General features: G+C 41.1%; 1 protein-coding gene across 1 annotated transcript in view; it reads left to right on the forward strand.

Annotated features, from left to right (window-relative positions):
- Window positions 1–25,632, forward strand: part of gpc5a (glypican 5a) — a 172,994-nt gene that overhangs the window by 123,801 nt on the left and 23,561 nt on the right. The gene's annotated exons all lie outside the window — the stretch shown is intronic.

The raw sequence follows: 25,632 nt of genomic DNA on the forward strand, positions 1-25,632 counted from the left end.
TCCTTGTATTTTGTAAACATCAACTGCTTGGACTGTTTCTTGGAATCACTCATTTTAGTGCATTGAGTTCCTTACTCAATCTGTTCCACAACTTGATTCCACGTACAAAAATGCTGAAAGTTTTTAGTGTTGTCCTGGCATATAAGTGTTTTAGGTGTAATTTTCCATAAGATCATATTTCTCCTCTCTTGTTGAGAAGCTTTTGGGTAGCAGGTTATTTGAGTGTTAAGTTGCTGTGTGATGAGGTTGACGTTATGGTAATGGTAATTGTTTAATTTATTGGAACATTATTTTTACTTCCATAATTTAATTCCACATACTGATATGCTGACGGTTTTTAGCATTGTTCGGGTATATAGGTGTTTTAAATTTAATTTTTTCCCAAGGTCATACAGTATTTATTCTTTCTTGATGAGAACAATTGTATTGTGTTTTTGGGTAGCAGGTTATTTTTTGCTTTATGCATAATTAGAGCTGTTTGAAGTTTACCAGTTCAACTAATTTTAATAATTGTGATTTTAGGAATAGAAGGTTTGCATGTTCTTTATAAACAGCATTATGGATTATCCTAATTGATCTTTTTTGTAGTACAGTTAGTGAGTGAAGTCTACTTTTACAGTTATTTCTCCATATCATAAGTTAGATATGAGAGAGTATGGAGTGATTTTTGGTCCAGAACGAATTTTGTCTTATTCAGAATACAAGTATTTCTTGCCACTTTATATTATATATTTTTAATGTGGGATTTCTAACTCATTTTGTTGTCTATTATCACACCTAGAAATGTATGGTCATTCATTCTGTCAATGTCCATGCCATCTATTTGTACTTGCGCTTAGGTATCCTTTCTGCTATTACTATTCTGCTAGTTTTACAATCTGTTTTTGTCAAACCATCTTTTAGTAGAGTAATTTCATCTGTGATTTTTTTGTGTACATTCTCCATAATAGAATGTGGTAGTTATGTCTGCAAAGAGTACTAGCTTTAGGTCTTTTGTGGCTTTACAGATGTCCTTTATGTATAGGTTAAACAGTTTTGGTCCCGGTATTGACCCTTGGGGTACGCCACATGATATATTTAAGGTTGCAGATGTATGTTCTCCTAGCTTCGCATATTGCCTCCTGCTTGCTAAGTAGCTTTTTATCCAGTTCCACACATTTCTAATTTGTTAATTAAGATATTGTGATTAATTGTATCGAAAGCTTTTGTTAAATCCATAAATACTGCAGCTGCACACTCTCAGTTTAATGTTGTTTGTAAGATGACACAGGGAGACACAGACTGAGTAGACTATAGACAGACTATATCGAGTAATGAGCTCCTGTAATTTCCAATGGGTTGACAAGCTTGTCATGATTGGCTCCTGTCAAATAAAGAGCTGACTGGTCCTCATGGACTCATGCGCACCACATATCTCATTTTATGACATGGACACATGCAGCTTATACACCAGCGTTAATGTTTTTTCCTCCAAATTTTGTGGATGCGGCTTATACACCAGAATTTATGGTATTTAAACATTGTACGTGTAAGTTTTTATTTTAAAAATAAGTTTGTTCTCCTTTCACCTGTGTCAGGGAACTGTGAACATTTTCCTGATGTCATCATTACTACTCATGATGATGTCAGTTTAAAAATCAGATATTAGCTAAAAATGTTGGCTAATATAAAAGCACACATATGGAAGTAATGTGAGTATAAATACTCCCCGGGGGAAAACTGATGATGGCTGTATAAAAATCAGGCTATACAGTCATCCCTTCTCACATTGCGGTTTGAATTTTGCAGCTTCTAGTTTTTTCAAAAATACATAAATTAATGAATCATGCTATTTTGTGGTTGAATACGGCTTACTAGTAAAAAAAAAAGCATATTATTATGACGATAATCCTCATTATATAAATTATCTCTCAACAGACACAATAATAATAACATAATCATAATCATAATAATAACACGGGCTACTGTTGCAGCTGTAATCCGTACCAAGCGAAAACTCAACTCTGAATCCTCTGAATGTCACTTCCTGTCCTCCACAAATCTGGAACACATTTATTTCAACACACAAGAGCATGATTGTTTTTTATGTCTTAAATTTTATGTCTTATTATATCTACTGTATCTACTGTATCTACTGTAATACGAATGTAAAAGTGACTATATGGGTATTATTGTCAAAGTGGCTCTAATAATGTTAAAGCCCATATTTGGAAGCCCGTAATCAGGTTTTCTATGCTCTAACTACGAAAAATTTCCATTAATAAAGAAGGAAATCTACTTTGCAGAAATTCACTTGTCAGGGTTGGGTTTGGAACCATTTAACGGGCCTTAAACGAGGGATTACTGTGTGCAGCATTTCCTTTGTAATCGTGAAATGTACTTTTAAAATTGGATGACCACAGACATGTCAGGACAAATGGTAGATCACTTTGCAGTTTCGTACCTGATAATGGCAGTGAGAAATTTTGAAATATCATAACCAGGAATATAATAATTAATCACTGTGTACATAATGAGCAAAGAGGCATTAGTGGGCTTCATTGCTCCCAACTGTGGGTGTTTTTGCATACTTTAGCTCTTACTGCAACCCACTCAGCTGTAAGGTCTTGCTCATTTAATTTGTTGAAATGGGTAATGTTGCATGGAGAATCATATGACAGCAAGAGACATACTGTATGAGCTGTCTAATTCCATTTTGGTAGAAGCCAAAAGGTCTCAAATCAAAAGGTTAATTTTCTACATGACAGAGGTTTATTTTGATAATCATACACCTGGGCTGATCACGTACTGTAAACCCGTGCCTGGCTCAGTTTTAGATGTCCTAAAATAGTTTTGCCACATTCAATGTATTTTTTATTAATCTGTTCCCAGCTCTGAGATTCTAACAAACAAGCATCGAGAGACTTTGCAACGTTGTAATTAAACATAGCAAAATGATCAAAATGCTAATCTCTGCATGGTTGCAACATGGCAGCATGCTCGCAGAAAGAATTAGCGCTTTTACTTTATCCAACACAAAACCTAGGATTTTCATGACCTGACAGCACAGAACTGCAGTAGAAAGCAACAAGAAGGTTTTTCATCCTTAAACCCCAACAGGCAGGTCTGGGTCTCTTATCTGGCTGGCCTTGAATCAACAGCAGACATTGGGACTGCCTTCTTTGTGAGCACTGTTGTGCAAAATGACATCTGTCACAAACAGAGCAGCAGCATAGAGAGACATAAATCGATTTCTAGCAAGTAAGAACAATGAGGGCAATGAGAAAGACTCTCTTTAGGTGTGACTCTTATTCATTAGTTGTTTCTCCACAGGAGTTTGATAGCAGCCTCCCACTCCGTGCTGCATTTGAGTGCTCTTGAATGTAATGGCGCTGAGTGACGGACATAATGACACCCAACACAAGCAGGGGATTTTGCTATACCATTTTTTGCCATAATTCCTAATGTGATATGTTTTTTAAACTGTAAATTAGATATCTGCAAAAGCAGGAATTCTATCAGAGCCATATTTGTGGGACAGCGTTTCTCTGGGAGGTGCTTGCGGCTCTGCTAACAGGCCCCAAAACACTTGACTCTGCCTATTAGAAAGATCTTTATCCTCATTAAAGTGTGAGATCAGATGAGCTCACCTGCTGTGATTGCTGCCCTCCTCCATGCTTCTAATAATGGGATCCAAATAATTAGCAGCAGTGTGACTCGCAAGCGTTTGCCCAGTAAGCCTGACTGGGTGTACTCCAAGGTCGTCTGATGATGACTTAATTAAATGATCCAAGTAATTCCTTATTTAGTTGTCACTTCTCCACATTCTCAGCAATGCACTTATACACCAGTACACTACTACCGCTTTTTCCAGAGTATAAGTCACTCAGAGTGTTTTCAGTCAAAAAATGTAGTTACATGGACTATAAGTCACATTTATTTTACATTTATTTATCAAAATTGAAGACCAAGTACAGACATATAATCTGGAAAGGCAAGTTATTGAACTACTGAATAACTTGGGAAGACCAGGGAGGAACCTGGGGCAACAGAGCCTTCTCTGTTGCTGGCCCCTCCCTTTGGAACTCAAGTCCGCCACACATTCATGATGCTGCTGACCTTATCGCCTTCAAGACTAAGATAAAAAAATACAGCTGTTCCACACTGCTTTTAACTGATAACTCTTTTACTTACCCGTTGGATGCACTTTTAACTGCATTTGTTGTGAACTCTATTCTTTTTTTTTTTTATTTTCTACTATTATTTTGCTATTTTGTACTTGTATTTGTTTGCTTTTACCTTGTAAAGCATCTTTGAGTTTTTTAAATGCGCTCTATATATAAAATGTAGTATTATTATTAGGGCATTCAAAAATAGCGTGTTAACTGTGGTAACTAATTAATTTAATTAATTATGTTAAAATTAGTTCAGCGTAATTAATGCACGCACATCATGTCAAGCCACAGCGGTTATGACGGCAGAAGGAGGCACAATGTAACGTCCCTGCAGTCACACATAGTCTGACTTTCTTTTTAAGAACTTTATTCTGACCTGAACACATCAACAGCTGTGCAATTCCAACACCATATATGTATTGTCACGCTCTGTTTCGGCCACCTTGACAACTTGGTTATTTTCTCTGTGTATGCCTTGGTTCCGGTTTTCATGCTTTTATTTTGTAGTACTTCCTGTTTTACTCGGTTCTGTTTTCGGCTGCATTTTTACTTTCCCGATTTGACGCACCTGCCGCTCATTTGTGTTTTGATGATTGAGTTCAGCTTTTTGCATCTGTCCTTGGTCTGCTCATTGTGCTTGTTAGCCGGTTTCTGTCGCCAGGTCTTTTTCTGCTTTGTGTCATTCAGCAAAATAAATATTTTTATCTGCACGTGGGTCCCATCTCTGCATCCTGAGGTCGTCGCCACAACGCTATCATGTTGCACCATGACATGTATCTCCAACTCATAAACACGTGTCTTTAGCTCATTCGGCCTCGGAACAACACTTCGTCATTGTCACAAGACGACCGTGAGGTCATTGATTCTTTAAGATATTTTTCAAAAACTGTGAAGCCACGAAAATTGTAAGCATGAAGTGGAGAGGGACGGCTGCATAAGTTAAAGCCGGAAAATATAGTATACTACAACTATAATAAACAATTGTTAATACTTGACAGTGCCATTATTGTAAAAGTTAAATTTTCCAGCTTTTGTAATGGATATCATTAGATTGTTCTGGTGTACCTAACGGGCTGTGAGTGTCTTTGGGAATGAAGGACTATTAAGTAGCAGTTTTCCACTGCAACTAGGCTTCAGAAGCAAATTAAAGAATTTAATGTCTACTGGCTGGAGAAACAAACAACTCTCCATTAATGGAAAGCTGCACAAATGAACCGGATACTGAGAGCAGGCTTAGACTATATCAGGCAGAAAAAAGTTATCAAAATATAAATACTCCCAAAGGGAAGAGCAGCACCATCCGATTACAGTCCAACAACAGCCCCCCACTTGGTCCCGAAACATAGTCCTGAAACAGAATGGACTTGCTTGCCAATGCACAAGCAAAGCCCAACAGGGGATTGGAAACAACACCAAAGGCACAAAGTCCTGAAACAGAATAGACTTGTTTGTCAATGCACAAGCAAAGCCCAACAGGGGATTGGAAACAACACCACAGGTACAAAGCTGCGCAAGTAGACAGAGCTGTCACAAGGTGCATGTAAATTCTGATGGACCAACATCAGCCTGTTTGATTGGAGATATGTGTTATGATGTGCTATATTTAATTGTTAATGATTTTGCACAACCACTATTTTACAAGGCTCATTTCATAGAGTTGCTTTCAGATTTGATGGTGCGGTCATTAGTCGGAAACTTATGTTATGGTCAGCAAGAATACGCTGAAACTACCAGACCATGTAAATAAGGTTTTGTCAACTAAAACAGAGATTATAAGCCAAAAGGCCCTCTCTCAGGTCTAACGTGTAATGGATGAATCAGTACAAATTTCTACAGATGCTCGCCAACATCTTGGAATAAGTGGAATATGTTACAGCTGCAAAGGGAGGGACACTGTATCCATAATTTCTTCCACTTTGTGTAATGATCTGGTGTCACAAATTGTCAAAAATGTAAACACGCTGCAAAACAGTGGAACCTGTTTAAGTCAACTCCATATAAGAAGTTATTTTGATTAATATATTTAATCCTCTTATCTCGGAGTGTACGGATCAGATTTTGGTAACGGATATCGGTTCGATATCAGCAAAAAGAATTTGTCGGATTAGCAACGTCTGAAACACATCGCAGCTGAGTGCTGATGATTCGTGCTAATATCGGTATCGGCCAATCCTCAAGGCTGCAATATTAGTATTGTATTGTAAGTGAAAAAGTTGCATCGGGCCACCCTTACCCCCTTAACATAGCTGCTGTGGTAATTTTGTTGTATGTCTTGACTGGGCTGACTTTTGTACTTGTGTACATTTTTCTAACAGTGGCCAACAATGTTAAAAAAAAAACAATTTTAAGTGCATTTTGTCAGATGCTGTGGTAAAATGTAGGTTAATGCAGCCATGCTTTTATTGTGAGCTTACTTTTCACTAAACTGCAAGTCACGTTGTAATGCTGTGCACGTTTTAATGTCGTGTAACTAGACAGTACTTATGTTGCTGTTAGTTTATGCTCACAGCAACTGGATCTTCTGCGATAATGATGAACATATTGTAGCATATGACCATATGCTATGGGGTTATGGAGTCACAACAGTGTGACGTGTAGTGTCATAAAGTGTTGCTTTGTTTTGCCATAAAGGACAATCTAGATCACAAAGCACAGTCTGGGTGTTTGTCCTGCATCCCAACAAGAAGAATAAAGTCGTGTGAACACACAGTCGATGTTCTTGCGTGCTTAAACATAACTTTGGCTGTGAGGCTGGAGCTTCCTTTCTCACCTTTGCTGTCGTTTGTCACTCATGCCTGGCAAGCTACCGATATCCGGGTCCCACTGGCATGAATCGTTTGAGACTTTTATAGCGGCTAACGGGCTAACCGATACTAGCGATGCTAGGTTGCGTGCCATGCTCACTGTTTATGTCGCCAGACGACCTGCCATTGTCAAAGGTGGTGGAAATGGCCTTTCAAGTGGACTCTGCTGCTCAGTTAGCATCACCCTGACCCCAACCCTTCACACGCCACCTCGCTAGCACTACCACCTCGCTGGTGGCTCAACTCTCTGACCTAACTTCTTCTCATGCGGACCTTGAGGTGAACATCGCGGGACGACGCTGCTCCATAGCACGTCAGCCCAGTGTGGCTGTTCCTCCCACCTGACTCATGCAGCAACGTGTCCAGCCACAGGGCAAAGATGCCAGCGTTGTGGTAAATTGAATCACTTTTCTTAAGTGTGCACTCATTCAGTGAGCTCCTGTGCCAAGCCGTTCGAATAGTGTACTATGTATCTGGATGGTGTATGCCTGCCACAGCTGTTGGACACTGCTGCCTCCAGGTGCCTGCTAAATAACTCCATGGTCAGTCCATCAGAGAGGGCGCTGAGGAGTTGTACGACTATGGACACACCAAAATTAGAAAGGTGGGCACCACCAGCCGCTCATCGACCCAACTGTGTCACTTGCCATTCAACCTCTGCACAGACTTCTCCTCGCCTTGTTCATGTTCACCCATGTTCATTCACCCAGCTACGTGCATTAATCCGAGAGGACAGAAGATCAGCACCCTTTGATCTGGTCAAGGGTGACCTCTATGCTGGAATGACGTCTAAGTGGCAAGGGCGCTGTTCACTGTAGTTCCCAACACATTGAGGGCATGGGTTCTGGCCATGTTTTACACGAGAGCCACCTGGGCATCGTTAAGGTCAAACAACGCTGCAGGGGCCTGGTCTGGTGGCCAGGCATCAACAGTGACATGGAAGCTCTAGTGAAGGACTGTGCGGCATGCCTCACCAGCGATTAGACGGGCTCACCCCCGTCTCCACTTTTGCAGCCTCTACCATGGCCGTCAACACTGTGGTCCCACATCCAGCTAGACGTTTGTGGGACGCTCCACAGCATCCCTCAGTATCAACACTTCCTCCTGATGGCCTATGACCTCCTTTCCAAATAGCTTGAGGTGCTGCCCACAGGGACTGTAGCCCTGTAGTGATCACTGACTTCCTCTCCTTGCTGTTTGCCTGCTGGGGTGTGCCTGACACCATCATGACAGACAACAGGCCTCAGTTCATCTCAGCCAACTTTACTACCTTATTAGAGGAGAGGGTCATCAAACATATTAGAACCACCCTATACCACCCTCAGGTAAACAGCGATCTGGAGAAGTTCAACCAAACCCCAAAAAAAGGGCCTTAGAGCGCACCTGGCGGATGGTCTCCCGTTGGTATCAGCACTCTCCTGCACTACAGGACAACAACACATGCCAAAACAGGCAACCGCCTTCCACGTGGCCGACGGCTCAAGTAGAGTCCCTAAATGTAGAGAGTTACGACAACTGAGATTACGCCACCATGTTAGGGCCAATTCAAGCGTGCACAGTACGACAGTGCATGTAAATTGCAATGTCTCTGCACAAAGTGACGGGCGGGTTAACTACGTTAATCAGTCAACTACGTACAGTAACAGATCCAAGTGTGGCCAGGGAACCTCATTTCGCGCGGCATCTCATTTTGCGCACTTAAAAATACACAAGATGGAGAAAATTCACGCATGACCAAATTTCTATGTGGGGTTTAATAAATCTGATCCACATGAGGATTACCTTCACAAAATCATGCAAAATGTCTGTTTTATAATTATTTATAGATCTATATTTTCCAATGTGTAATATGGTATAATTTTGCCATCTTTTGTTAAAACATTGAGATTTTATAAGAGTCAAAATATTACCATGTTCACCTCATGATACTAGAATGAAAATAAATGACAGCAATATAAAAGCCCCAATATTTAAGTCCCAACACATGGGACCGAACACTCTCTATTGACCTACCTCGCACAGCTTTGAAGACGAGTTCGGCTTCCAGCCCAAACGGTTGATTTTATTCTCCCAAATTGTCCGTCTGTTGATATCTGAAGGGAATCTGTACAGCTTGAAACCCTTGTGTCTATTTGTGCATCCAAATGCACAACAACCCGGCATTTTTGGTGAATAAACAACAATACGGCCAAGAATACTGTTGTATTCTGTTGTATAAAGGCGAACGCAACCGCAAATTTGGCCCCAAGATGGCTCCACAAGTCACGTAACCGTATTTTTTTGATTCGTCATGTCGTAACTCTCTCTATGAAGGAACTCTAGGCTCAAGCTGCCACACTAGCCATCTTAGACGAGTGCCACCGCTTCAGACCAGGCTGCTGCAATAGATTCATATGCCACACAGATGGCGACTGGTAGTGCCCTGATGTGCAGCCATCTGAGTCACTTACAGGCACTATGACCCTCTCTCAAGCACTATGTTACTGACTTTAAAACTGAAAAATTGTGTTCTCAGCTAGTACCTGGCCTGTCATGTAGCAGAATTGCCCACAAGGCTAGGCGGGTGAACCGGCAGATGACCCGGTTATCCAGTTGGTCTCTGTTGGCTATCGTGAGGTCTTACTGTGTTTTGTTTAGCAGCTGGAAAAAAAAAAGCTGGGGGGAGGACAATCTGGGTCACAAAGGACAGTTTGGGGTCTTGAATGTGATTGCATCAGGACAAAAACAAAAGCGTCACGTGAGCACACAGTTGTTGTTCGTGCTTGCTTGAACATAACACACGTTGACATAAACGGAACATACAAATGACCACAAATTTTTTATCAACAAAAGCGGACTATGTATGTCGACATCAGCATAAGCGGGCACTTTTTAGTAAAAATTAGAACATGGTGGACCAGAACTGGATGAGTTGATCACTTAGACGGGTTGTTGACATAAATGGAGCCGGCTTGAATGGGGGCCACTTTACCAGTGGTTCTCACTTATTTTCTGTCATGCCCAACCTAGGGGACAGAATATTTTTCAAACCCCCTGTACTGTACAGATGGCACTCGAGACTGAAACCAGGTAAATGCAAAAAAATATGGAGAGCTGTGAAGCATACAAGCGTATTCAAGAGTCAAATTGCATGTTGAGTACGATAAATTGGTGCATGTTGGCAGGTCTGCAGTAATATTGAAAGTACACCTGCCTCTCACGCCCCCCCGAAAGTTCATCGCAACGCCCCAGAGGGTCCCGCCCCACTATTTGAGAAGCACTGCACTTTTAAGATAATGCATTGACGCATACATCAGAGATACCTGGCCATATACAAGGTGAAAAGAAAAACTTGGATATGTAGTTGAATATAATGACAAGCTACAGTGGAGAATTAACACTAAAAGCTGATTAGTGTTTAGCTATCCTCTATCCTCTCTGGCCTACACTAATGTGCCTGTCTTGTTGCTGGTATGCACAGGCAGGTAACCTCCCTGAGCCTGACTGCCATACAGGCCGGCTGGTTCAACAGTGGAACTACCATTAGTCACCTCCTCCACGTGCAACCCTTCAAGCTGAATGATGACAGGATATCTAGCTCTTGGAAAGCATTTGGAGTATAAAGTATGGCTTGGTGAAAGCAAATGGAGGGAGAATAATTGGAGCTGAAGGGTTTGAAAGGCCACACAACAGAGCCATGATGATGGCTGCAGGAATTGAGTCAAGATAAGAGAACCATGAAAGGCAGTACCGTCCAGGAAGTGTCCACAAAGTGTCAAATCTACACATACGCAAGACTGGTGGTCAGATATTTAAGCAAAAGGGGCACATATTTTTTTCATACTGACATAAAAAAAAGACATAGATTATAATCCAACTTTAGTCGATCAGCCTATGGTGCAGTTGGAGACACTCAAGGCCAGACTGACACTATGTGAGATAGGAAACATTCAACAGTACACCAATAAAAAAGCTTGCATCATCTGCAGATACATGAGGTGGGGAGAGACATCTGACTTCATGCAAGTAGTGTTGTGGTGAAGAAATCAATTTTTTTTAATTATGAAATGAATGCACTTCAGGCTGCTTTTTTATGTTTCCTTTCATTTCTTGATCTTGACTGTCCTGATCGTCCCTGCAAATGGTAATGTTAATGGTCGAGTTTATTTTGAACATGCTTAACAAATTCACATTGAAGTACGCCGCATTTACCGCAGTTCAACATGTCCGAAAAGGAGTAGGAAGAAGCAGATCATATTTTAATCCTACCTTTTCTACCTTGTCACCGCAGTTATTGATCGTTTGCTCACTTCCTCTGTTAACATGCGCCATGTTACCAGGGCAAGAAAAGGATCAAATGTGCACAGTAATCCTTCGTTTATTATGGTTAACTGGTTCCAGACCTGACCATGATTAGTGAATTTCCACAAAGAAGGATTCCTTCTTTATTACTGTTATTTTTGTAGTTTGTAGTTTGTTCAGGCATAGAAAGCCTGTTTATGATCTTCTAAAGACAGTTTTTAACATTATTACAGCCGTATAGACATGAAATAACACCCATATAGTCACATTTACGTTTGTATTACCCAATATAGTAGATATAATCAGAAAAAATAAACAATTTAACATAAATAAAACCTGTGCTCGTGTGTCGCAGTAAATGTGTTCCATGTGGAGGACAGGAAGTGGCGTTGAGTTGAGATTGAATTTTTTGTAGGTTCCGGCTGCAACAGTAATTATTGTACCTGTTGTGAGATAATTGAAACCTGCAATAAAAGCCTGTTGGTCCAGTGATTGTCTGGTGCTTGTCTCACCAAACAATTATCGACACCTAGTGACTAATGTAGAATAGTACATTCACAATTTCAATGCGTCTTTGTAATGGCTTATATTTGTATTTTAGTGTATGTAGCCATTTTTATGCTTGAAAACACTTTTTTTTTACTAATAACAGGCCATATTCAACCATGAAAGAGCATGATTTATTCATTAATGTATGTTTGAAAAATCGTGATAGACTGAAGCCGCTGAATTTTAACCGTAATGTGGCCAGGGATGACTCTATTATTAAAGTTGATAATTTGTAGATAGCTTATTCAGTAATACAAAAAAATAAAAGAATAATAAAAAAAATAAGTACAGGAGAATAGTAAGTACAGGAGTTAAAGTGATATAAACATTGTATGATGAATAGATAAACACATTGTATATTATAGATACAACTAACAGAAACACTAACGAATAAATAAATATCTAATAGATGATAGAAAATGCCTTATTAAATCATTTAACAAATAAATTATGAATTCAGGATAATGGCAACAGACACTGTGGTTGTTTCTTTGCTCAGTCTGTTCCATCGTCAAATTCCACATATTGATATGCTAAAAGTTTTTAGTGTTGCTCGTGCGTACAATGTTTTAAATTTAAGTTGTCTTTCTTATATCTTGTACAAAAAAATGTACGAAAAAATGGTATTTTATAAAGGAGTGGGTTGTTGTTTGCTTTGTGCATGATTTTAGCTGTTGATGTTAATGACATGGGTGAAATGGGTGAATTTAATTAAATTGTGATTTTTGGAATTGCATTTTGTATTGTCCTAACTGGCCTTTTCTACAGTACACTTAGTGTACAGTAAAGTGAACTCTGTGCAACAAAGATTTTCTTGCCACTTTGTGGTGTACAATTTTAAGGTGACATTTCCAGCTCAATTTGTCATCTATTATGACCCCTAAAATGTGTTTTCATGCACCCTGTTAATGTCTACATCGTATATATTTGGATTTGAGTATATTTTCTTCACAAATAACATTATTTTAATTTTGCTTATGGTCCAGAATACATAATAAAATACAATAATAAAACCAGACTAAAAACTGAAACATCATACAGATTTCCTCCCACATTCCAAAAACATGCATGTAATTGGCGAATCTAAATTGTCCATAGGTATGACTGTGAGTGAATGGTTGTTTGTCTATATGTGCCTAGCGACTGGCTGGCGACCAGTCCAGGGTGTGCCCCGCCTCTCGGCCAAAAGTCAGCAGGGATAGGCTCCAGCATGCCCCCGCAACCCTAATATGATTAAGCGGCATAGAAAATAGATGGATGATGTATTCTGTATCCAGATTACTAAACTACCCTGTGTAGCTCAGTAGCTACCCTAAACAATAGTATTAACCCAGTTGCACTCCTACTCATAGGTTTTAGCTCCTCTGCAGGATTAGTTTGTATAACCAGGCTCTTATGACTCACCATGAACGCCTACCGCATTTAACTCTGAGGGCCAGTCTAACTCAGATGGTTCACTGTGCATGAAATGCACCCTTACCATTCGTAATGATGGATATGAATTACTGTAGCCTTTTGGAAAGTTCTTTTAATGAAACAAAACATGTTTTCGTTGATTTCTGTTTGACTTTGTCACTCATAAGAAATTTCAATTTCAATCGACATTAAAGACATTAAACACACATTTCCAGTCAATAATATTGTTGAGGTGAAAGGAAGTAGCATGTCATATAATCAGTCGGCTGTATTATAGACTAAAGACATGCAGACAAGCCACCACTTTCCAAATGCACTTGTCTTTGTTATTACATTACTCTGTTTGTTTTCTTGTTTTGAAGAGAAAGTTTCTGCAATCTTCAGATCTGGCCGATGACAGCATGTAGATTAAAATCTGTGTGTATTAACATGAGGTCACGTCTCAGATTGGATTTGATTTCTTATGAAATGTGCTTGTTGTGTACCATGTATCCGTTCAAGCTAGTGTTTGAAATCAAAATGCTTTTTTAACCACAGGGAACATAATGGCATTTATTGCAAGGTGATATAAACCTTTCCCCTTTCTGTATCATTCCTCCCCCAGGTGTTTGTGAGTGATCATGGATTTGTTAGTAGAGCATTTAGCCACTGTAGCTTGTCACTATCTTCAACTACATACGCCTGATTTTCAATCATTTTCTCACACCTTGAATGGTTTTAATGGTGAGCTTAATGAGCTGCGGCTTGCATGTGGAAAGGCCTCTCATTGTCCTAATGAACCATGAAAAGGGCAAGCACACATTATGGTGCGAACTGTTTTAATAATCAGCTCGGTGTCACAAACACAGACTTTGTTGCATTATCTATGGAATGAAAAGAGATTCTGAACTTTTCATTCGGATAAATGTACCCATATTGTAGTGTCTATATATAGATTCTCTGCCTCCAACTCACTGAATGGATTCATTGGAGGTTACAAAATCTCAATTGTAAGCTTCAACCTGAACCAAGGAGAGTAGAATTATTTCTGCCATCATTATGAAGACCTAATTAGACATCCCATTGTTTGAGATCATGTCATTCTTTTCTTTGTGATATGGCACATATCACACACTCCTACTGCTGGTGACTAATTCACCATTTATATCTTTTGTCAATTATTTTTCTTGGTAATTATAAATCATTTTGTAGTTTCAACAATTTTAGGAAAATGCTTTTCCTGTTCTATTCATAATTCTCTCTATTATTCCTGGCTAAATCTCAAATATTTACATATATGAGTTTAGTGCAGCTGGGTTTTAACAATAGAATTGCCCTTGCACTGATAATTTTTCTCACTGTTTTAAACTATTTAGACATCATACAGTGTTTTTGGGTGCACTCAATTATTGAATCAAAAATGACATCACTTCCTATTACGAGACTGAGGGTGGTGTTGGTTTGCCGAACATAATAGTTAATGCTGACCTTGAAGCGGGGATTATTGGCGCAAAACAATTAATTAATCTTCACTAACATTTACAATGGTAAAATATGCATTCAATTGGCGAAAGAGTCCATTTGGCCAAAACTGACAGATTTCTTGGCAACGTCCGGAATGGACACAGGCAAAGAGTTGAGGGTTTTGAGGAAATGCAGGTGTGGCTGGGACAAGGTGACCACTTTCAGAGGCCTACGGATCCACCAGGAAAGAATGGGGTCCAAAATGAGAGACCAGCAGCAACATTGCACTGCAAGCGCAGGTCAGACAAGAGGAACCCAAAGCCTCGTCGCAAACCACAGTGCTGAGGGATCCACTGTTGCTGAAGGGAGGCATGGAAAGGAAATAGGAAGGCCCTTGGTGGACAGAGAGGCCCCTGAGAGTGGGACTGAGAACAGACTACCCAAGACACCAACAAGCACCATCAGCCAAGAGCCAGGAGAGGGAACAGACATGAGAAAACTAGGGAGGAGGCAGCCGGTCAAGTGGCCTAAAGCAAATGAGGTGGCGATTTGGCGGAAGCTGGACAAGGGCCTCAGCCTTATACTGGAGCGTTCAATGCGTGGCCAGGTGGAATCAAAGCTGAACTGAAGCTGAAGCTGAAGCTGAACATCAGAGACATACTGTACGACGAGTGCAAAGGAAGGTTTGGAGTGTTGGCAGAAAAGCGGCAAACAGGCCCAAAGCAGAAGGGGAGGAGGGAGAGGGAGATCGAGCAGTTAGCGAAGAGGCGGCGGCAGCTCCGAAAGCAGTGAAGGAAGGCAAATCAAGAGGAAAGTGAGGGCCTCAAGCCACTGTGGGAGGAGGTCAAGAAAAACCTTGCCAATCTGCGGAGAGCAGAGTGCATTCGCAAGCGCAGAAGGAGGAAGGAAAAAGAGAGGAGTAACTTCTTCAGAAATCTGTTCAAGCATGCGAGGCAACTGCTGGGAGACAAGAGAAGTGGAAAGCTGGAGATTACTAAGTCAGTGCTCAAGAGTTACATCAGGGAGCAGTACAGTGACCCAGCGATGTCAACCCCTCACCCAGCCCCCCTGTCTTCCTGTTCAATGCTGCGCTTCCCAAACTCAGCGAGGTAGCAGATGTTGTCCTTAGAGCAAGAGCAGCCTCAGCCCCTGGCCCCAGTGGGATTCCATACAAGCTTTATAAGAACTGCCCAGGTGTCTAGAAAAATCTGTGGAACTTGCTGAGAGTGGTTTGGAAGAACCAAGTCATCCCCTCAGAGTGGCAGAGAGCCGTCACCGTCGTCATCCCGAAGGAGCCGAACTCCAGGTCCATCCGTCAGTTTAGGAGTATTGCGCTATTGAATGTTGAACGGAAAATTTTCTTTTGTATACTTGCAAAGAGGCTGACCAACCACCCCTTAAGGATTGGGTACAATAACACCAGCTGCTAGAAAGCAGGCGTGCCAGGATTCCCAGGGTGTGCAGAGCACTCAGCAGTGATATGGGAGCAGATCCAGAGGGCAAAAAGAGAGTGAGGAGACCTGCATGTTGTGTGGCTTGACCGAGCCAACGCTTAGGGGTCTGTCCCCCATCAACTCATCGAGTTTGCCTTGGAGTTCTTCCATGTCCCTTTTTGTATTAGGGTCTTGGTGGCCAAGTTCTTCAAAGACCTCCAATTGTGCTGCACCCACCAGGATTTTACCACAGGCTGGCAACTGCTGGAAGTGGGTATCGCCATCGGTTGCTCCATCTCGCTCATCCTGTTTGTCACAGCCTTCGAGATCATCCTCATTGGAGCACAGAAGATGGTCGGAGGAGTGAAATTACCATCGGGGCAGAGACTCCCACCGCTGAGAGGCTGCATCGATGACATCACCACCATTCTCCAGACAGCAGCATGTACAGCAAGACTGCTGAAAAGGTTTGACGGGCTTGTGAGATGGGCAAGGATGAAGATCAAACCCTCCAAATCGCGTAGTCTGTCCCTCAGAAAAGGTGTCAGGAGCGACCACACCATCTTTGTCGCAGGCGGTGAGGAGATCCCTGTGCTGGTGAAGCAATCTGTCCGTAGCCTGGGTCGAGTCTACACTGAAGAGCTCTCTGACAGGCAGCTGGGGGAGACAGTGAGGAAACAGCTTGCAGACAGCCTGGCCAGGATCAACCAGAGCCAGCTCCCGAGCAAGTACAAAGTGTGGTGCTATCAGTCCATTCTGTATCAACGGGTGATGTGGCTTCTGAAAGTGAGTGAGATCCCCTTCTCAGTGGTGAGAAAGATGGACGGGCTTGCAAACTTGTACATCACAAAGTGGCTGGGGCTGCCGAGAAGACTTCTTGGTAGAAACAGGCTACAGCTGCCACTGCGATCCATCAGCATGGGTTACAAGCAGGAGAAGGCCTGACTTGTACTGGAGCTCAGAGAATCCACTGACCAGCTGGTGAGAGGAGCAGGAACCCAAGCGAGAACGGGGAGGAAGTGGAAAGCCCAGGAGGAAGTTGACAAGGCAGTCGGCAGAGTCCAGCAGGGTCGAGCAGGTCTCGGAAGAGGCGAGACACCTGTGTTCTGGTCAAAGGCCTCCAGGGAACAGCAGACAGTCATGGTGGTGGCAGAGGTGGTGAGGACTGAGCAGGAACGCCTTAACATCAAGGCAGTGTCTCAGAGCGAGCACGGAGGTTGCATTTCATGGGAAGGAGTCGTGGTCGCTTGTCGTGGTCTGATCTGTGGAAGACCTCCCAAGCCAGGCTTAGCTTCCTGATGAAGACAACGTATGACACCTTACCTCGTCCACGATACCTCCACCAATGGTACGGCGCTGAAGAGTTCTGTCCCTGTGCAGCACCATCAATGCAAGCCTTCAGCCCATCCTGTCGGGCTGCATGACAGCACTTACACAAGGCCGATACAGGTGGCGACACGACCAGGTGTTGAAAAAGCTGGCAGTGGTAATGGAGGCATGCAGACAGGAGGCGAACAGTAGACCTGTGGCCCTAGCGAGGGATTCCATCCAGTTTGCCAGGGCGGGAGAGAATATCAGTACACTCTGCAAGAGAGATACGCTAGGTCTCCTCTCACCAGGAAGTGCGTGGGACATGAGGGTTGACCTTGGGAAGCAGCTACAGTTCCCCAGGGAGATTGCAGAAACATCACTCTGGCCAGACCTGGTAATGTGGTCGGTAGCTTGCAAGACTATCCTGGTGGAGCTCACCGCGCCATGGTGACGAGAACTCAGAAGCAGCCCACGAGCGGAAGCATGCTAAGTACGCAGATCTAGCGGCAGAGTGCAGAGACGTTGCCTGGAAAGCCATTACCTGCCCTGTTGAGGTGGGGTGTAGAGGCTTTTTGGTAGCCTCAACTGCTCGCCTACTCCGTGATGTGGGATGCAAAGTTGCGCATCGGAAATCCATCAAAGAACGGACAGAGGAGGAAGAGAATGGCAGCTTCTGGCTGTGGCTAAGGAGGAAGCACAGGAGTTGGAAGCCAGCCAACACCTTGGACATTCGCCACCAGGAGATTTATTGGGGTTAAAGGAGCGAAACATCAATGACTGGTGGTCCCCAGCTGATGACCATCTTAGGCTCATCGGTGTCACCCCTGAATAAAAGGCAATGGTGGAGGTGCATCAGGCAGAAATGCCGAGCAGGCAGACCATCAGCCTGTACAATTAAACATCTATTATACTGTATACCCCATTTGTATCTACTATATACCATACACTATTTACCATACAATATAAAGACAGTGACCGTATGACTTCAATACCAAAGCTTGCTTATGCTGGACCTACAGGAGGAGTCACTGGATCACAAAAGTCATGGAACTAATCTGTTTGAAATGTCTTGGTTGTCCATTTTTGTTATCAAAGATTTTTCTTTTAAACACATTCATCAGCTCAGTATTTCAGCTCTAAAAATGTAACACTAATGCAATCTGTTAACACACTCGCCAGCCACAACATAAGGCATGGCACCATGCAGTTCTGCAACACGACAGACCAGAGCCAGAATATTGTTAAAATAGTACATCTGTCATTTTCGAACAAAACTGTCCATTATTATCTGAGCACATGTTAACATTTTGATATAATAATTAAAAGTTCACCATAGGCCTTGTTTTATCATTGCATTATCTCAGCTGCCATATATTTTTCTGTTACACATTGGCTTGTGTTTCTGTTTAAGTCCTGCCTCTTTGCACAGTCACTGTAAAGACCTTCTTATGTGACTGCCCGTTTTTTTCAGTCACCCTCAATCATTATACTGCAACCTCCACACCAGTATACTTATACAGGTATATATAAATATAATACATTGAGATTATTTGACCAAAATACATCTTTTGAGGTAAATGATTGAGGTAAAAATATTTACATTCTTTATTCTTCATTATATAATCTGCTTCATGAAAGTAGGCGTGTGCGTGAGCTGAACCACTTGTCATCACGGTGACATATGACAGACAGGTGTACTCTCCTTCCTCTTTATGTCCTCTAAAAATGTCACTCAGCCTTCATCCTCAGGCCTCCAAGGTCACCCTTAGATGTGCATCAGTAACACTGACAGACCCACACATTGCTCTCCCATCAGTCCTCCTTTTAGTCTGCATGTCCTGCCAAGCATGAAAAAACTACCTGTGTGTTGCAGCAGCCTTCATCTCAGCCTCTTTCTCAACATGAACACACACTCACAGAAAAACACAAAGTGAAAGTTGTGAATGGAGAAAATGTATGTGGCCCACAGGAACAAGGTAAATCCACTCAGCCATAATGGATGAGAAATAATGTAAAAAGGCTTTTATCCAAGAAGAAAACATTACTCGGTTTTTGTCACGATCACCAATGATGGATGGAATGAACTTGATAACTTTACATTTCCTCAGTTCTGGTTACATGTATTTGACAGCAGTTTAATAACCTATGTTTTGCTTCTTGTAGGTGATCTTTAGAAGGCTCATTCTTGTGCTTCTTCTGCACTTAAAGGGACTGCATGCAACTCGTTCCAAATTAACACAAATAAACACCACCACCGCCTAGCATATGTCACCAATAGTGGGTTTAAAGCAGATTGGACAAAAAATGTCTATAGTTTACATTTTAATTAGGAATTAAACTGCATAAAAACTGCATAAAAATATTACTTCGGACTTAATAAAGTAACTGGCATTCGTGGCACGTGCACATACACAAAAGCGATCTCAGAGAAGTGACAGGCAATTTGGAGTCATTGAACGGTTATGAGTTATGACTATGCATTTAATGATAACTTTAGTAGCTAAACATTGCCAAATCAAAACATACTATAGCTAATGTGCGTGCGTGTGTTACGTCTTACATACTCAAAGCAGGAAGAGGCGAGATGTAATTCTAGCAGTACATTTGAATGTCAGCACCCCCCAGGCAGCTGGAGGAATCTGCTGCATATAGTATAGTCCCTTTAAATACGGCTCTGTTTTTCACACAGAATGCTTTATGAAACTGTTTACTAAATTGCTGCTGTTTCTAATGCTAGCTGTTCCGTATAGGTTGTCTTTTAAATTCACAGTTTATCAAATAGTAGGTACACTGTATTAGAGCTGCAACTAATGATTATTTTAATACTCGATTAATCAGAAGCGTGTTGTTTTGATTAATTATTAAGTGATTAAGTTACAGTATCTCTTAGGCCCTAGTCCAGGGGTCGGCAACCCCCAGCTCCGTATCCGCATGCAGCTCTTCAGCCTCCTTGTCCTCCCTCGTCGAGCTCTGTTATTTTTTTTTTTTAACACCGAAGTGGAAACAAATTTTCTAAAAGAGTTTGAAATATCCGACTCACTGCAAGTCCATAAATGCATCCACACTGCGTTCTGACTGCTGATTGGATGAGCAAGGGAACAAACAGAGGGGCCAGTGTGTGCAATGAAACACGGATAAGACGTCTTGTTTAGTGTGCTACACTTGCGGTAACCGTAACAATGAATACGTCCCTAAAAATAAAAAGGGCGGAATAAAATAGAGACTTTAATTTTGAATGGACATATTCGTTTGCCTTCACTGCCAATGACGATGCTTTACCTGTATACTGTACTTGATATGTGGTGACAAATTAGAAAACAACAGACGTGTTGAAAGACATTTTCGAAACAAGCACTTACCTTTTTCTGAAAAGTACCCAACTGTAAATGTTCGTAAGAGAGCCATTTCGAAACTACTACGGAAGGTTAAGCAGAGCAAATATACTTTCAAGAAGTGGATGAACACTCCAAACTCAACTACAGTACAGCTCATAGTTGTTGTGGCACTGGCTACACTAAACATGAGATCGTGAGGCCGTTCATACCTGAGAATCGATCGTGAAAATATCAAGAGCATCTAGTCTCCGAATTAATGCGGTATTATCATTGTGATCACTATCATAGTTCATCATTTCATGACTGCTATTATGTGTGACTGTTTCAATGCAGTATTGTCATTGTGATCACTATCATAGTTCATCATTTCATGACTGCTATTATGTGTGATTGTCATTGACAGCTTTGTCATTGTGGTTGTTGATATTGTTTTGTCCTTATGTCCTTGTTCGTCTTCATAGTTGTCACAGACATTTATTTGCTGATGTCGTTCTGTATGTTTCTGTTGTTCTGTCATTATTGTTGTTGTTGCTGCTGTTGTCCTTGTCTCTTGTCTCTCTTTTTTTGCTTTTGTCCCCCTCTCGTCCCCCCCCCCGTTTCCTTTTCTCTTCTTCTCTGTCCCCTCCTGCTCCGGTCCGGTGAGAAAAAAAGAAAAAAAAAAAGTCTCCGAATTAAAATAATAAACACAACATTATTCAGAAAATGAAAGATGCCCCTCTCCTCAACGACAGGGCAGGACTAATAGAATGGCAACAAACATAACCAGTAGGCAAATCTATGACATGAAGTCAGCGCAAGCATATTGAATTGCCTGTGATGAGTCTAGTGATATACCATAATTTCCGGTGTATAAGACGCCCCGATGTTTAAGCCGCACCCACTGAGTTTAGAGAGAAAAACATATTTGTACATATATAAACTGCACCGGACTATAAGCTTCACACGTCCACGTCATAAAAAGACATATTGTGGAGCGCAGGAGTCTGTGAGGACCAGGCAGCTCTTTATTTGACAGGAGCCAATCATGAGCTATGAGAAAACTCACAACAAGCTTGTCAACCCATTGGAAATCACAGGAGGCATATAACAGTCTGACTCACGGTGTCATCTTACAAAGAACGCTTAACACTCAAATGTATGCCTTAGGAAATATACAAGACAAATACCAATCGAGTTTATAATACTGAGTTTAAAAAAGAAAAAAACTAACTTTTTTTATTTTAACTTTTTCCCCCACAATGCATTTCGTAGAATGCTCATGAGCTCCCTCTAGGCTGCCTCGCCACCATGGCAGCCATTGGCCAATGAACTGCTCTGCTGGACGAAATGCATTATGGGGATGCCCTCCTTCTGAGGAGGAATTCAATCAAGGACTTTCAAAATATATGCTAAATGAGGGGATACATTTGCTTTATGTGCTCACCAGCTTTAACAATAGGTATCCTTGCACAATCTAATACAAATTATGTATCAAATGTGCCTTACTAAGGTCATGTAGCTCAGTAGAAAAGACAAATCGAATGTGCGTGTATTAGTGCATCTTTAGGTGGAAAGAACATGAGGAGAAGTGAAGATTGGACATGATAACCATCCGGAAGTGAAAATAGACCTGTGTCAACAGTATTTCAAACCACATGATCATATCAGCCATCAGTGATCTGATGGACGTCAGTGATCTGCGATCCCCCTGCGGGTGTCATAGTTGTAATAGGTTTGTCGCCTCAAGTACCACAACTATTCATTTTCTGCCTGATTGAATGTCACAACATTGTCTGCGCTTCTCAGTCACTGCTTCAAATTACACCATATGATATTTGTCATTAGAAATATGACAGATCTGCATCTTTTTTGCATTTGTTCAGAGGAATTTATATGAAAATAAATGAACTAGAATATGTTCTGTAACTCGAAGCTGTGGACAAAACTAAAATGTGATTTGATGATAACCCCAGAAATATATATTTTATCCAATGTTCAGGTGATCATTGAGTGAGTGTATGCATTATGCAGCAGTTTAATTACAGTAGTTACTACAAATACACTTCCAATGTCTGCATGGATGCCCATGTATAAGATATTTTTCACAGCCATTACAACTCTGGGCTGAGCAGACAGTAAGGATGGGACATTTATTTACATTTTTGGTGTTTCTCGCCAGCATGTTTGGCCAAAACCAATCATTTGAATACACAGGACACACTAAAAACAGCAATTTAAAAGCACATTTAGAAATACTCTACTTCTATTATGAAATGAGCCTGTACTTAACAATTGTAAGGATAGAAAATATTGTGGACATAGCAGATCTTCTTGAAGGGAGATGCTTATTCAGCATTTGTCCATGCCTGTCAGAGATGTGTATGTAGTGGAACTTTGTTAATAGGGTTTGCATTTACAAACAGTTGTATGGTTTCAACTCGTCTGCTGGTCATGAATGAGTAAAGGATGAACTTTTGCTTAGCAGTAATTGACCGTCCGCCTGACTGTCTTTTTATGGTTGTTTGACATAAAGTCATAGATAATGGTGGGTGATGTTTCAGCCATAGAATGTCTATTATCTCCAATTGCTTTTTTAATTAAACTGTAGAATTCTGTGGGTCCTTTGTGTCCATGTATTTTCCAGATAAGCAGGCTAATGGAGCACTGAATGAGGATGTTTCATTTATGTTCATGCTTCTGACAATGTACAAACGTGAAAGGGTTTTTCTTTCATCTGTTACAGAGAATGACAATAATAAAAATATTACTGAAACGGCACAAGGGATTGAACAAACCTTGCATGGAATTACATTGTTGAGTTTATTTGATTTGTTATTATAGTTTTTAGCTTATATATTAAACATTCTCTCGGCTTACATAAAGGAAAGAGGTCCTGTCCATGCACAGTGAACCAATTAGCATTGACTACATAAAGTGCAATGTCTTTCAGGTGCTTTCTTTTGTTTGTGTGCTTTCTGCAGTTCGATCTGACAAGGGGAGAGCACTCAATACTAAATACATTAAAAGAGAAATATCAGGAAGCAAAAAGCGACCAGAATATCCATAATAGATCCTTTATTACAATAGTGTGTTAATGTATGTGTGTGTGTTCGCGTTAAACAATGTATGAGATATTTTTGGGGCAGCATCCTCTTGATGCTGGTGATCAAAATCATTGATAGTGCTGGAACAAGAAAGGTTCTTCCGCTTCCCACAAAGCTGGAAGCGTAGAATTGTCCAAAATGTTTTGGTAAAATGAAGAATCAAGATCTGAGGGAAAGGGGCTGGAACAGAAACGTTTTCAGATTGAAACGGTAAAGTACTTTATAATTTCTGCCTTTAAGCCACACAGCAACAGCGTTTTGGGTTCCCTGAAATAGTATTTTTTGAAAACGCCTTCCAGGGTGGGAAAATCAGATCACGCCGTCTTGTAGTCAACCGCTAATTTCTGAGAACGATGACGTCACTTCCGTCACATGAACAGAAGTGAGCGGTTTTGTACAGCTGCCAAAAAGCCAACATAAAATCTGAATTTATTCGACTGCCATGACTGACAGTGGACATTCTCATAGTCTTATACTCCAAAATGACTCGCAGAAGTAATTCCACTTCATCGTAAGTCTAGAATCGATAAGCCCTTCAAGAGGACGACAGTGGACCTTGTGCACATACGTTTTTTCTTCTTCCATGGTTTTGGTGTTTCACATAGCTTTGTCTGTGCGTCTGTTTACAGCGCCACATGTACTGTATGTGTACCTTATGTATTACATTGTTTCCACCCAGTAATATAGTTCAGTCTGGATGTGACTATTTACTGTGTGGATGCGATTTTTTTTCAACGCAAAAGAAAAAAAACCCAGGAGCCTGTGTGGACAGGGCCTAAGAGGTTTCATGTGTCAAAGCTGCCCTTGAAGTATTTAGAGTAGAGGCATGGTTTTGGGCTCTTTTGAAAGCTAACAAGCTGAGTTGTATCCCTTAAAGACAGAATCTGCCTTAGTCCTAGTGACACTGAGGAAGATGAGTTTGAATACACTGAAAAATAAGATTTTTTTAATGTTTGTCTATACATATATATATGTATATTAGAGATGTCCGATATTATCGGCCACCGATAATTATCGGGTTGATACTGGCATAAAAACGTGGTATCGGCCAACATCAGTATCAGTTTTTTTCCCTACAGTAAAAGTCAATACACAGCTTCTAACACCAAGGTTGCAAATTTGCAACACTGCTGTAATTCTATAAACAAGCAGAGTAACAACAACGCTCACAATGAATATACCAGCACCTTTGAAATCGCCGGGGGGGGGGATTTACCATTCCACAAACTAGTCCCACTCACTGCGTTGTTTAAAGAAAGAGCTAAAAAAAAAAGCTACACAGCAACGTAATAGGTAGATAACAACAGACAAGACACTACCACTGAGTAATGCAGAATAACCGACAACCATGTGAGCTCTAAACATAGCTAAGAAAGACGTTCTTGACTTTTCAGAGTCTGTTAAATCTCTTTTCTGGCCCATTTTGCCAGAGGAAAAGAAGCTGCCCAATACTTGTGCACACCTAATAAAGGGTGTTGATTTCCTAAGGCCACAACCTCCGTCAGTACACACATGCACATCACCTGGTATGCTTAAACCCAATAGGCATTCAAGTTTATTCAGCTTGGGATTGGAAAATTATCAATAACAATGAGAATATGGTCAAAAGACAGCGGCAGCTCTCTCTTGTGTCTTGCAGTGATCCTGTAGCCTGCACATTATAGTTGAGCAATGTATTGTAACAAAGAATAATAGGAGTGAAAAGGTGACTATAGGGGTGTTATTTAATGTCTACAGGGCTCTAATAATGGTAAAAATCGTATTTATAAAGTCATAAACAGTTTTTCAATGCTCTAACTACGAAAATATTCCATTTATTAATA

This window comes from Dunckerocampus dactyliophorus, chromosome 3 (genome assembly GCF_027744805.1).
Source record: "Dunckerocampus dactyliophorus isolate RoL2022-P2 chromosome 3, RoL_Ddac_1.1, whole genome shotgun sequence".
NCBI classification, from domain to species: domain Eukaryota; kingdom Metazoa; phylum Chordata; class Actinopteri; order Syngnathiformes; family Syngnathidae; genus Dunckerocampus; species Dunckerocampus dactyliophorus.